Raw genomic sequence first — 14,389 nt, 5'->3', positions numbered from 1 at the left:
CTCTCAATAATTCAAATTAAAGAGAAAAAATAGAGACGAGAAGTTAGCATGATAGCAAGAAGGGTCTATGATGTAGACAGGAACTAGACAAGTTGTCATGTGGAAGCTGAAGTGATGAGGAAGTAGAAACCATGAAAACCAGATGCAGGCTGTGGATAGAGGCTGAGAACTTGAGCCATCTCATTAGAGCATAGCTGAGGCCCTTGACAGTGGAGCAGCTGAATATAGAGCCACGGTGTGCTTTTTCTAGGACTTTGTTGTTTGGGATTTCCTTGGTCCTGTGCTCATATCATCTCCCATTAACCATCCTCCTGCTCCCATTGCTTGAGATAACTTGACTGAGTCTCTCCAGTCTTTGGATCATGAGCTTTATATTCTATTTCAACAAGAAGTGATAGCAAGGACTTGCCTCCCTGAAAAAAGTTTGTGGTAGAGTATCTTGAGCACGGGTGGAAAAAAAATTCCTCTTTTACTGAAGTCAAATCTTACTTTTCTTCATAATTTCAAATTTTATTTTAGATTTAGAAGGTACTGTGCAGGTTTGTTACATGAGTTTATTTCGTGATACTGAGGTTTGGGGTATAAATGATCCTAGCACCCAGGTAGCGGGCATAGTGTCCAACAGGTAGTTTTTCATCCCCTACTCCCCTCCTATCCTCCCCCATCTAGTGGTCTGCTGTGTTCCCATCTTTATGTCCAATGTGTACCCAGTGTTTAGCTTCCACTTATAACTAAGAACATGTGGTATTTGTTTTTTTTTTGTTCCTGCATTAACTTGCTTAGGATAATGGCCTCCAGCTGCATCTGTGTTGCTGCAAAGGACATGGTTTCTTTTTCTATGGCTGCATAGTGTTCCATGTATATATGTACCACATTATCTGTCCCCAGTCCACCACTGATGGGCATGTGGGTTTAGTCCATGTCTTTGCTATTGTGAATAGTGCTGCAATGAACATATAAGGGCATGTGTGTTTTTTTGTAGAACAACTTATTTTCCTTTGGGTATATACTCAGGATTGAGATTGCTAGGATGAATGACAGTTCTGTTTTAATTTCTTTGAAAAATTTCCAAACTGCTTTCCACAGTGGCTGAACTAATTTACCTTCCCACTAGCAGTGGATAAATGATCCCTTTTCTCTGCAGCTTCTCCAGCATCTGTTGTTTTTTGATTTTTTAATAATATCTATTCTGACTGATATGAGATGGTATCTCATTATGGTCTCAATTTGCATTTCTCTGATGATTAGTGATGTTGAGCATTTTTTTATGTTTGTTTTGGCCACTTGTGTGTCTTCTTTTGAGAAGTTTCTGTTCGTATCCTTTGCCTGCTTTTTAATGGGTTTTTTTGTTTTTTATTTGTTGAGTTGTTTAAGTTCCTTACAGATTTTGGATATTAAACCTTTGTCAAATGCATAGTTTGCAAATATTTTCTCCCATTTTATAGGCTGCCTGTTAAATCTTACTTTAATTTGCTGAGCATGTGAAGAAAAGAAATATGGAATAATGAAATGCCTGAATAAGAATGTATTAAATAAGTAAAGAGCTTTCTCTAAACTTCCAAGTACAAGTGATAAGTAACATAAACAGCAACTAACAGACTGTTTCCAAGTGGAATTCCAGATAAAACTGTTTTAAATAAAAGAATAGACATATTTATAATGAGCACATTTATAGAAAATTTCATCTTAAATATTTAAGAATAGTTTCACTTATATATGTATTATCTCCTAGGAGGCCTTATTTTATCATGCCCCATTTTCAAACTCCTATTCATTCTTCAAAGTGTAAGTTAAATAATACATTTCCTAAGCAACATTTCCCAAATTTCCTAACCTTAATTAGTTTCCTATTTTAGGGTAATTGAACTTCTTTTTCAGCATTAATCACTTGTTTCGTTTGGCATAGTTGTTTCTGTGTTTGTGTATTGTCCCTTCTAGCCTGCAAGTCTTTGCAGATCAGGTTTTGTTTTTTTTGTTTTTTGTTTTTTGTTTTCGAGTATTAGGAGAAAGGAAATAACGTTCAAATATACTAAGGTACTATTTTTATTCACACATTCTTCATGGAGACACTCCTTTTTTTAGCCATAGACATGTGTTGGGCTGGGGAGAAAGAGTATTGTTCTAGTAGAAATGCAAAAAGAAAGAGTTGGCTGGGCAAAAAAAAAGAGTTGGCTGGCCATATGGCTTATCCCTGTTGTCCCAGCATGGAGGGAGGTCAAGGAGGGCAGATTACTTGAGCCCAGGCAGGACCAGCCTGGGCAACATGGCAAAACTCTTGTCTCTACAAAAATATATATTAAAACAAAAAAATTAGCTAGGCATGATGGCACGTACCTATAGTCCCAGCTACTTAGGAAGCTGAAGTGGAAGGACTACTTGAACCCAGGAAGTCAAGGCTGCAGTGAGCCAAGATTGCACCACTGCACTCCAGCGTAGGTGACAGAGTAAGAGATTGCACCACTGCATTCCAGCGTAGGTGACAGAGTAAGAACCTGTCTCAAAAAAAGGGTCAATATTCATATGAGAGACAATATAATATACATCAGAGATTTTTCCAAATTACAAAAGAGAGCCTGTTTTTAGAGAAAAGGGTGTGTATGTTAATTAAAAGATAATGCCCTACAAAAGCATGTGTCACATACAGTTAAAAACAAACAATAGTTAAGAGAATTGATAGACAACCAGATGATTCTGGAGGAAGGGATTAGGGTTGACCAGTTTGGAAGGGCTGGGAGATGAAAGAGACAAGAGAAAAGAGACCAAGGGACATGTGGATCATGAGGGACCTCAGACAGAAGAGGGCATCAGCATCAGAGACTGTGCAGCTCTGTAAGATAATCTATGGCCAGCACCCACCACTTGGGTTACACCAAGAAAATCACCCATATGTCTATATTAGTCTTCTGGGGCTGCCATTAAAAAATACATAAGCTGGGTAGTGTAAGCAACAGATATTTTCTCATGGTTTTGGAGGCTAGAATTTCAAGATTAATATTCCCATGGATTTGGTTTCTGGTGAGGGCTCTCTTCCTGACTTCTCACAGGGCCTCTCCTCAGTGTGTATGCATGGAAAGAACAAGAAAGAGCAAGTTCTTTTGTGTCTCTTCTTATAAGGACACTAATTCTATTGGATCAGGGCCTGCTATAAACTAAATTGTGTCCTCCCAAAATTCTTACATTGAAGCCCTAACTGTAAATTTGAGTGCATTTGGAGATAGGGCCTACAAGGAGGTAAGTAAGGTTCAATGAGCTGATAAGGACGTGGCCCTGAACCAATAGGACTAGTATCCTTAGAAGAAAAGAAACACCAAAGCTTTCTCTGTCTGCCGCATGAGGGCACACTAAGAAGGTGGCCATCTGCAAGGTAAGAAGAGAGCCTTCACTAGAAATGGAATCAGCTGGAACCTTGATCTTGTACTTTCCAGACTCCAGAACTCTGAGAAATAAATTTCTGTCATTTAAACCACCCAGCCTGTAGTGTTTTGTTATAGCAGCCCAGGCAGACTAGTACAGGGCACTGCTGTTATTATCTCATTCAACAATATCTCCTTAAAAATCCTGTTTGCAAATACAGTTGCTTCAGGCTTGGGACTTCAACATATGAATTTACGGGGTGGACACAATCATTCAGTATCCATTGTAGTGAGTTCCACAGCAGTCCTGCACTGCAGACACTGCAGAGCTCAGTTAGGAACTTGCTTCACAGCCATCTATAGATGACATACCATCTACACATGCCCGCACCTTGCCCATTGACTGTCTTGTAGGAAGATGCCTGCCTTTGCCTTCAGCCATGGCTCAGCCCGTCCAAACCACCCCACGTGGACAGCCCTAACTTCAATGGCAAGGGACTCAAATCCATGAGTTGAGTTGTCCAGAATCACACTGCTAGTCAAAGAAAAGGACTAATTCCTTGATCACTTCAATGCTACTCTATTGCTTATTACTGTAAAACAATTGTTAATTATCAGAAATAATGGAGAATATGAATAAAAATGAGTAAGTGAAAGTGAAGATTATCCTACATATTCATGTAGCAATATAGCTCTATGTATGTCCCCATTGAAACTTTCAGAATTATGCATCCATTTCCTGGCTTCAACTCTTTTTGTGAGATGTGTACAAATAGTGGACAAAACCAGGTTTAAAAATGGGATTGAATAATTCACAAACAATAATCTGCCTGTTGATGTTTGAAAATTAATTGCAGGCATATTTCTGTCTAACCTTGGAAGCAGCATTCATTTTAAACATGTAAAAGGAATTTTAATAAGAATGTTGAGTTCGGCTCAACCTGAATTAGAATAAATGATATAGCCTTGTTTTCCTCTTTGTTTGCAAAGACCTCTCAGTTTTTCTTTTTATTGTCACTAGTGATGAGCCACATTCTTATCTGGGCAGGATCTATTTTGTGCTTCAGTTTAAGTGTCTCCGTTTTTACTGGAACTTTGCCTCCTAGAGCGTGAGGGTGACACTAAGGACTGAAAAGGGACATCTGTGGCCACTTCATCAGCCGCACACTTACTCATTAACAAGAAAGTGTTTATTGTTTCCTTGTGGCTCAAAGTCCTGCATTTATCTAAATTCTTAAGAGAATTCTTTTTTGTTAAATGAAGTGCAGCACTCCACTGTTCTTTCCCTGCCTTCTCTTTTACTTTCCATCCCATAGGTTGACTCGAAGATGAGAGACTGAAGGCAGGAGGAGAAACTGGGAGCACTGAAAAGGAGAACAAAGAAAAAAAGCAACTGAGATCCACTGTGCAGGGAATAGGGCCTGATGGCTGAATGAAGAGCAGAAGAGAGGGGAGAATCAAGGATAGCTCCAATAGTGCCACCTGGGAGACTGGAATTCTGTTCTTATCCTTGGGAAAAGGTGTCAAAATGTTCAAAACATATTTCCAGGCTTCCCAGTGCACTGAAACGTTAGGGCAGATTTCAGTGGAAAATGGTGTTGATGTAACTTACAAGGCTTGTGATGTGTTATAGGTGACAAATAAAACTTCAGAAATTGGGAGGGCCACCCCTTTTCCACTCTTCTACAATAGATTAAAGATTTTAGTGAGTTCAGCCACATCACAGGAGGTCCATTGGCCTCAGGTGAAGTGCATACTGCTGCGGGATGGAAGGGATTGTGATCGCTTCTGTTTCCCACTCTTCTCCATTACAGAGTAATGAAAACTAAAGTAATAAAAATTCTAAATATGGAGAGCTATTCCTGAAAAACATTATAATAGCAAAAAAACTAAATTAGGACAGACCATTTATTCCCATTTTCACTAAAAAATTTTTATTTCAGAAGAAGCAGGCATTGTATATTATTGTTGATGTTAATTACATAATTTGATGCAAGCTGAAATTTTGAAACTTTATAAGAAAAAAGATCCTAAGTAATTATAACTGATTGTGTTCATTGTTAAAGAAAGGTTATGTCAATAGATTTAATGAAATAACTCAGTAATGATAAACAGGATTTCTCAGACACATATCATTAAATGTGGCAAAGGAAGGCATTATGTTGCTTCGGCTCTGGAATAGAAAGTCAAATTTAATCAAATTAGATGGCAAATTGCTATTAAGTTACTGTATTCTCCCTGGCGTCTGGCAGCATGACTCTGTATCCTGACCCGTTGCCATCAATTAATATTCAAGCAATTGCTTAAGAAGATGAACAATCATAGCATGAGTTAACTCAATTTTGCCTATGGTTGAAGTACAATTAGCTGTTCTCTGTTATTGTAAAAACCATGAAACCTTATTAGAAATATTATGTTAAGCAGAGATGAGCACAGCAATGCTCTCGTATAATTCTTTATGGATATTGGAAAATTAGTATTTTGTCAATTCTTGTCTCAGAAGTCACATTTTTATATCAAAATTTTCAATTTTCTTTATAAGTTAATCCTGTTTATTTTTCACTTATTTACGTCTATCTTTTTCTACTAGAGAGTAAGCCTCATAACATTCAGGGAGCGTCTGTCCTGTTTAGTGCTATAACTCCAGTGTCCCAAGCAGTACCTGGTTGTTAACAAGAGCCAAATAAATGATGAATGAAGAAATAAAAGTGCAAAAGAGAACTAAAATAATCCAACAGGGGCAAGAACAGAATTGCAAGTTAAAGGTTTATGAAGAAAACTTCTACGTAATATAATTGGTTCACTCCTCTGAGTGATGAGTTAGAAGCCAAGGTTCTGGATTTCCATGTAATCAAAAGCACAGTTTCTCCTGGCAAGGGTAGGTGAGGCTGCCCTGCATTTCCTGCTTGCCTGGTTAGATAGCTGCCCCTGACACCATAGGACACCCATATTTATCAGTTTAGATGCCTTTTCTTGGTAAATTTCAGGACAGAGCCTGACACATTGGACACACTGATTACCATTCCATTGTAATCAGCAGAGGCATGTAAAAGAATTCCAGATAATTTAGTTTATGAACTTAAATTTACAAAAAGCCACCCTCTCTCCATAAATGCTAGACCTGTATATTCTCTAATATGTTATTTTTTCACTTGTTTTAAAAGCTACTAGCTATACTTCACAGGGTTGAAAATCTCCAACACTGACTCTACCTAGTGTATCAGCTGAAATATTTCCTGTCCATAGTATAAGTTTTGTGCTGCTAGACTTCAGCTAATTCTTTTTTCTGAAAAAAAAATTTAACACCTTAAGTCTGACCTTTAATAAAATCTCTTACACCAAACGTACAGATGAAGGAAATTCACTGCAGAGGTAAAGAAATCTTGGGATTTTTTTTTTTTCTGTAGTAAAAACAAACCTTGCCAGGGTTTCACCCAGGATGAGCCCTGAGGACAGGCATTATTCAATCATTTATTGTCAAGCATTTATTTAGTTCCTAATAGAGTTTGACCAGTACTCGGCCTCAAGGGTGCCAGGAGAAACAACGTATGCATGGGCCCTCCACAGAGGAGAGGGGAGAGATGTTGAATAGGCAAGTTCAATGATATGCAAAGAATATTAAATTGGGCAAATACAAGGAGGAACCACTCTGCAAAGCAGGGGAACAGAAGCAAGTTGAGGGATAATGAAGCCCTTCCTAAGGCAGACACTTAAACTGCACTATTCCATTAGGCAGTGTAGAGACAAGAAGAAAGAAAACGATCATGATCGTCAGCTTTTCTCCAAGGTCTAACTGGTAGACTCAGCCTCTCAGCACCCTCATTCAAATTTGGGGTAAGAAAATCTGATGGACTCAGCTTCAGTCAGGTGTCCACCCTTAGGTCAGTGAGCTGCGGGCAGTTCAGAGTGGTAGGACTGCCCAAACACACCCTATGGGCAAGGCTTTTCCCAGGCCTGTTAGAGGCACGTCCCCTTCCCTTAGCAGGGACAGAGGATGGGGAAGTAGCGACTATCTGGCACATAAAGTTTTCTTCTTATATATGAAATTTCAAAGATGCTTTGCCAAACGTAAAGATGTAGCTTCTCAGAAATCTAAGTGTCATAGTGGGCCATGGATTCCCAAAACACCCCCCAGGTTTGATGATTTGCTAGGAGGATCCATAGGACTCAGCACATAGCTGTACTCATGGCTAAGTTGGATTACAGAAGCAGGGCTCGAGGCAAATCATCAAAGTGAAAAGGACATTGGGGGAAAGTCAGGGGAAACCAAGTACAAGATTTCAGGGTACTTTCCCAGTGGAGTCACACAGGGTGTGTTTGACTCTGCAGAAATGAGCTTTAATACCACATGGGAAATGCTACCAATCAGGGAAGCTCATTTGAGACTCAGAGCCCAGGGGTATTTTATTGGCTCCTGGGCTTACAACCAACCCTTGCCTAGGACATAACCAAATTCGAGACTTCCAGAAGGAAAGGAGGTGTTCAGCACAAACCACATCATCTGTATAAACAGTTTAGGTACATTGAGCTTGTTGGTATCATTTCAAGAATTGCAGGAAGACTCCCAATTCTCAGTTCCCAGACACCAGGCAAGGGTCAGCCTTGCCAGTGGGCCTTTCAAAGGAGAGACGATAGTCCTGTTATGTTAACTCTCCTGCACGCATGCTGTGTCTACAAATGCCCTTACTCTATCTCTAGGCAGAAACAGGCCAAATTGATATTCACACTGTGGGGTACAGCTTATATGATGTTTATCCATGAGCAACACGTTTGCCTTTTATTTGTATGGTTGATTCTGTATCTTAAACATGGCTCATTTTCCCCGAGCACCAAGTGTCTTATTTAACATAGACCATCAGCACAGAGTGACAATTTGTTCAGGGGATTGTAGGTTTACCTGCTTCTTTAATATTTCCAAGTTTTTCAACCGCAGCTTGCCACTGAGAATTAATGCGTTTTATCTCATACAGAGATCAGTTGTCCTTCATATCAGTTTGAAGTTCAGACCACAGGGATCATTATCTGTGGGCAGAACTGTAAAGGGTACTGTAAATGTAGCTCCTCAGTGATGCTCTGCAGTGTCTGGAAAGGCATTCAGGCCAAGTCTACCCCAAGAGAAAACCAGCTGACTCTGAATATTCCAAGCACAGAGGAGGCCCCAAGGTTTCCTTCCTTGTTTCAGGATATCTTTTGGTTGGGTGGTCCCTTGCCGGTCTTCCTCTTCCTCTTCTCACCTTCGTTTGCTTTGATCTCTTCTGCTCGTCAGTTCGCTTCTGCGGGGTCTTGGCTCCAGCCCAATGGGGTTCTAAAAAGTCTTAAAATCATGTTGATTGTGGTGCCAGATCCACAAAGAAAGGGCAGCTGTAAGAGGCAGGCCTTTTCCATTCTTTGGCGTGGCAGGTCTAAGATACAAACAAGCCTCTCACCTGCTAACACTACCTGCCTCTCACAGCAGAATGTCAAAGCATAAATTGCCAGCAAAATTGTGGCTTCTGCTTTCTATATTACAAAGACTTTCTTATCACCAGAGAAAAGAAGAGAGAGAACTAAGAGGCCAGCAGGGCAAAAAATTTCTTTCTGCCACCTATTGTCTCACCATTTCTAATACACTCACCATGTACACTCTGCCTTTTGACATCTGGGTGTAATCCTCACCCAGTTTGGGAAGTCCATCTTCAAGGAATTATGGAAGACAAGCACAGCTTCAGCACAGGAAGGCGGGATTCCAGTCTTGACTATTGCTGATTTTATCCTGATATTTTGCTCTGGTAAATGACTTTCCCTTGAGTAACTTTGAATGGGATTGCATTTGAAACCATAATGATTAAGTTTGAATTGTAGAGTGGCCTTCCAGAATGCTTGTGGAATTAATCTGAGGAGAAACTCCACGGTCACTTTTTTGTACATCCTTGAGAAAAATGAAATTTCTAACTGCTTCTGCTATTTTCGTTTAACTCACTAGGAAGCTGAATGTCACAGTGTCTGAAAAAATTAGCTAGCTGCACTTGAGTAGTCAGTTTTAAAGTTACTTCACAAAAATTTTTAAAGCTATATGGAAAAGTATTCCACTTTCCCCCAAATTATGCCTAATCATGTTGTCTGTAATGAATGGCACTTATCACTGGGGAAGGAACTGGAACAGAGGGAGCGTAAGGGAGATCGTCACTTTTACTCCACGTATTTCTATATTGAATAGAATATTTTATATTTTAACAATGAATATATACATATTTGTGGTGTATTGTGTATATATATTAATATTTCCATCTTTCTCCAGTTTTTTTTTTTATATATATACAGAATCTTGCTCTGTCCCCAGGCTGGAGTGCAGTGGTGCAATCTCGGCTCACTACAACCTCTGCCTCCCGAGTTCAAGCAATTCTCCTGCCTCAGCCTCCCATGTAGCTGGGACTACAGGGGTGCAACACCACACCCAGCTAATTTTTTCTTGTATTTTTATTAGAGACGGGGTTTCACTATGTTGGGCAGGATGGTCTCCATCTCTTGACCTCATGATCTTCCAGTCTCGGCCTCCCAAAGTGCTGGGATTACAGGCGTGAGCCACTGTGCCTGGCCGTTTTTCCGGTTTTTTTCCAGAACAGTGCAGGGCAAGCTAGAAGAGTATCTCTTAAATTTAAGAGATGATGTGGTGTAATGACAGCTATAACAATTGTTATCTTTTATTCAGTATTTATTATTGAAGGCCTTACTAATTATCTTTAACTTTTATTGAGCACATACAGTGAGCCAGGCACTATGTTAGACATTTTATGTGCATTGTTGCATTTAGGACTCGAAGTTACACACAAGATAGGTTTTATCATCTTCTGCTATACCCAGCTAAGGATACTGACCTTCAGTTAGTCAAAGAAACTGACTAGCTGTACAGCTACTGAGAAACAGAGCCAGGACATGCCAGCAGACCAGCCTGCGTGCAAACCCTGTAGAAGGGAGACCATGCAGAAGAGTGGGCACACACAGGCACTGAAAATTGATGGAATTCACATCAACCTCTACCACATAGAGGCTGTGTGAACAATGGGAAAGGAATCTCATCTCTCTGTAGCTCAGTGTTCTTGTCTGGGAAACACAGGCCCTATTTGTAAAATGAGAGTAATAGCAGACACACCTCATGTTATGGACTGAATATTGACATCTCCCAGCAAATTCATATATTGAAGCCCCAACCGCCAATGTGGAGCTGAGGCCTTTGGGAGGTGATTAGGTCATGAGAGTGGAGCCCTCAAGATGGGATTGCTGCTCTTACAAAAGGAAAGCTTTCTCTCTCTCTCTCTCTCTCTCTCTCTCTCTCTGTCTCCCCCTCCTCCCTCTCTTTTACCCTCCGTCTGTGCACCACGCAAGGACACCCCAAGGACCAAGAATTGGGCCCTCACCAGGAAGTACATCTGCAAATGCCTTGTTCCTGGACTTCCAAGGCTACAGAACTGTGAGAAATACTTATGTGTTGTTTAAGTCACTCAATTTATGGTATTTTATTATGGCAGCCAGAACAGACTAATACAGCTTATGAGGTGGTTATGAAAATTAAATGAGTCGATCTTAGGAGGCACCTAGTGAAATTTCAGGACATGTTAGCTACAATTTGTATCTAACAAATATTTTTTATTTATTTAAAGAACTATGTTTTTAACTTAGGTTTCACAGAAATACTCAGAGGAGTATTTCACAAAAATTCATCTAACTTAACATCCAAACTTTGTCCTCCATGTCACCGGGGAACTGAAACCAAAGCGGACACAAATGTGGTCCCCAACCTCTGTGACCTGAGCTGAGTCTCTGGATCTCTGCCAAGATCCTTTTCCTTGGCTGCAGGCTGAGGTGACATTAGCACCTTCCTTGGAGGGGACTGCAAGGTCATGGACCCCTGCCTGGAAGTGCTTCTCACTGGCCTGACTGTGCTGAGTGCCAGCACCATCACTGCCTGACCAGCAGCTGAGATGCTCAGAGCCAGCACGTTGCTGGGTTCTCTGAACTTCCTTTGATCATGTAGATGGTGATAATGATTGTATACTGCTTCTGAAAGTTAAACTATCCAGGAGAGATAAAAATCTTTTTGTGTGTCAAAAAACCACACACCAAATGTATATTACTATTATTACTAAGATCAAAAATGCATTTTTCTTGTGAAGTTATAACTATTCCCAGTATATACTGGGATTCATACAACACTACCCAAAGTGTCCCAAGATGAAACTTGGTCACACTTCAACACCCTTGAATCCCACAGCTATTTGAGGTCTTTTATGCAAAGTACTATGTTAAGTGCTCTAGATCCATTCTTCCTGCCAAAGGTTTTCTTTGTGATCTGTTGTTCCATACCATATTTCTTTCAGCATGATACAACACAGCTGAACGATACAGAATAGATTGTATAAAATGAAGAGTAAAGAAAAACAACTCATCTTAATTTCCCCTAGCATTTGGAGTCTTTCCAGAATAGTATATATCAACCTATTTTCCACAGTGAATTACATATACATAATATCATTTGGAAATCAAGGCAAAGTTTATGAAACACATGATTTCGCAAAGTCTTTTTGAAAATGAAAAACCATCCAATTTTACATACTAAAGAACATTAGAGAAAAAAACCGGAAGAGTCACTAGGGCTTAGGTAGATTTTCTTTTTTTTTTTTCTTTTTTTTTCTTTTTTTTTTTGAGACGGAGTCTCGCTCTGTCGCCCAGGCTGGAGTGCAGTGGCCGGATCTCAGCTCACTGCAAGCTCCGCCTCCCAGGTTCACGCCATTCTCCTGCCTCAGCCTCCCGAGTAGCTGGGACTACAGGCGCCCGCCAGCTCGCCCGGCTAGTTTTTTCTATTTTTTAGTAGGGACGGGGAGATTTTCTTCTATGCAATTGGAAAAGATGGGAAGAAACTGTTTAGGCAGTGGAGAATAGATTCGGTTTTTTGTCAGGGAACCGGGTGGGAGGAGAAGATACTTGTTATCTCAGAGGCCAGGAAGTGCATCTGGGAGGAGACCAGGGGTAGGCAGCAGATGCCAGGGTGCCCCTCGCACATCTGACACGGTAAAGAAAAGTAAGGATCAGGGACCACTTTAGAGAGCCATGAGCAGTGTGAAAGCAAACGAACAATGAAGAATTGCCATAGTCCAGTTTTTAAAACATTGGTGTTGTCTACTGCGGACAGAGTACATTTTCCAGTTTATTTTTTAAGAAACTTTCACTCTAACATATCTTTGGGTTTCTGGAGGAGATGACAACATCCAAGAAATGAGAATATAAATTACTTAAAATTTTTCCTTAAGCAATTTCTTTCCTTAAATTATAATCAAAGCAAACTGATGACACCAGTGATGTTTTCTATCTGAAAATTTTTCTCTCATTTGTGTATAAAACTATGTTTTCTTCTACTTTTTAAAATTCATGTTCCCCTCACCCCAACTAAGCTATTCGTTTTATAGTTTTTGTGTTAGATCATTATTAGAGAACCCATTACTGTTAAACAGTGTTTCATAACCTTTATGACATCATCAAAACCATAGTCCTTCTCCACCCTCTTTTAAGATGAAGCAAAAACAACTATGGCTTATTATGATCTTTTTTGCAAGGTTCAATGGAAAAATATTTAAAAGGGGGGGCATATACAGTAATTAAATGATGCTCTCTTTTTCTTGAACAACGGCAGAGAGTTTTGGTCACCTCAGTGAGCAAACAAAAAAAAAAAAAAAAAAAGTCAGCAATGACGCCTCAGACAAGAGGAATGCGAGATATTGTTGTTGTGAACTCTATCTTTGGTGTTGGTGTTTGATTAATTATTGTCCTCCAGAATGGAAACGGGCCCAGGATCTTAGACTTCCTGGTTTGAGCACTTTTTGACCTACCTGGCATCTTTCTATAATACTGAGCCACCAATTTTGATAAAATCCAAAAGATATAGTAAGTCTTGATACAGAGTCTTAATGATGTATTAAATATTTGGGATGAAAGTCAACTTGATTTTCTAAGGAAGTCATTATGCTGTCAATATGATACAATAGAGCTGAATGATATATAGTATAGGTTTTATAAAATGAAGAGTAAAGAAAAACAATTTGCCTTAATTTCCCCTAGCATTTAGAATCTTTCCAAAATAGTACATACAAACCTATTTACCAGTGAAAAAAAGAAATGGACAGTTTGGAGAATATTTACTGTAAAAAATAAAGAAGTAATAAAGGATGGACCACATAAACTGTGAAAATGTGATAAATTAGAATTTCTACCATCTTGGAGAAGTAGCAAGTAAAGAAGTGTGTTTGTGTGCAGGCGTGTGTGTGTGCGTGTGTGCGTGCATTAGGTGTGTGTATTAGTCTAGCACCAATCCAAATATCTGGGATACTTTTCACCTTTTGGCTCTGTCTTTATATTAGCATTGAAGCCAATCTTACTCTGTGTAAAGGGGAATTTTAGAAACCCTGAGTTCACTGATTTCTGATTCTACTAACAAGGCCGTTATCTTTTTGTCATGCTTTTGTTTCTATGGTTGAAGCCAACTTTTATGCCTATAGACAGGGATGATGTGATAAACACAATATATAACAACGGATATGGTAATATAAACTAATTTATAACATCATATGCAAATCAAAGCTAAACACATGCATTTCCTGCTCTGATCATGATGAAGTGACTTGCATTAGATAGGCTTCGTACAAAACACAACTATAAAAACTGTAAAGAATACACGAAATTATGATTGCTGTTGAAAAGCATGAGAGCAATCAAGTTGGCAGGACTCAAAACACTATAGTCCCTGAGGGCAGGCAGACACACAGAAGCAAGCTCCATTCACCCTGCTTCTGCCTTGAGAGTACTTGTTAAGTCATAATGCCATGGAAGATTTTTGTCAGAAGTTTGCAGTTCTGCTAGGTTGAGGGGAGAGGTTGGATCCAGATCGTCAAAGGAGCTGAGCCTGGATACAGGAAAAGAGGGAAACTCAGCTAAGTGAGCCCCCAAATCTGTGTGCAATCTCCCATTGAGGTGTTAACCAACTCCTAAGCTGTTCAATTTAAAACTCC

Source organism: Chlorocebus sabaeus, chromosome 8, assembly GCF_047675955.1.
Source record: "Chlorocebus sabaeus isolate Y175 chromosome 8, mChlSab1.0.hap1, whole genome shotgun sequence".
NCBI classification, from domain to species: Eukaryota; Metazoa; Chordata; class Mammalia; order Primates; family Cercopithecidae; genus Chlorocebus; species Chlorocebus sabaeus.
Note: the sequence above shows the minus strand (reverse complement) of the source record.